Source organism: Morone saxatilis, unplaced genomic scaffold, assembly GCF_004916995.1.
Source record: "Morone saxatilis isolate NCDOM2014 unplaced genomic scaffold, NCSU_SB_2.0 Contig20, whole genome shotgun sequence".
Classification (NCBI taxonomy): Eukaryota; Metazoa; Chordata; class Actinopteri; family Moronidae; genus Morone; species Morone saxatilis.
In genome coordinates, this window is record NW_023339763.1 from 16,214,178 (window position 1) to 16,214,884 (window position 707).

Sequence of the window (707 nt, forward strand, 5' to 3'; positions counted from 1 at the left end):
CACAGAGGAGTATGACAGCAGTGATCCAGGCATCTTTTCTTATAGCTGCATCGGTCAGTATCCAGAGAGAGTTCAAATAAGTCTAATGTTTTATAATGCAGCACACAAAAGCAAACTTCCAAGTTTCCCTGCAGAAAAACCCCTTTACAGGTTCTTTTGCTTCAAGGATTAATTTATTCGATGTAACGTCACAACCCACGTCCATTTGCCTTGGTGTCACTATATTTATTCCTTGCATGGAACAAACCTAAAGAGACACACTAGCCGACAATAGTCCCACGCATGCCATAATCCAACCTACACACAGCTACCTTCTATGTGGAGTTTTAAAGAGTTTATTCAGCTTAAATATGAATTATGTTTTCTTCCAAACAGCAGGTGACGTGATTAAAGGTTCATTAAATGGAGGAACTGAAAAGACAGGCAGCTTGTTAGGAAGGGTTGAAAGGACCAAATGAAGCAACTGGAGGAAGTCTTAATGAACCACCATTACACCCAAAGGTGGGCAACTTCTTATAGGCCAGTGAAACAGCTGTGAAATGAGCAGTATTAATAATATATAAACCCTTGTAAATGGGGAAAACAGTTAATTATGATGTTGTATTTTACTGTAAGCTTTAATTATATATATATATATATATATATATATATATATATATATGTATATATCTGTATGTGTATGTACTGGTATGAGCTGTCAGCTGTAT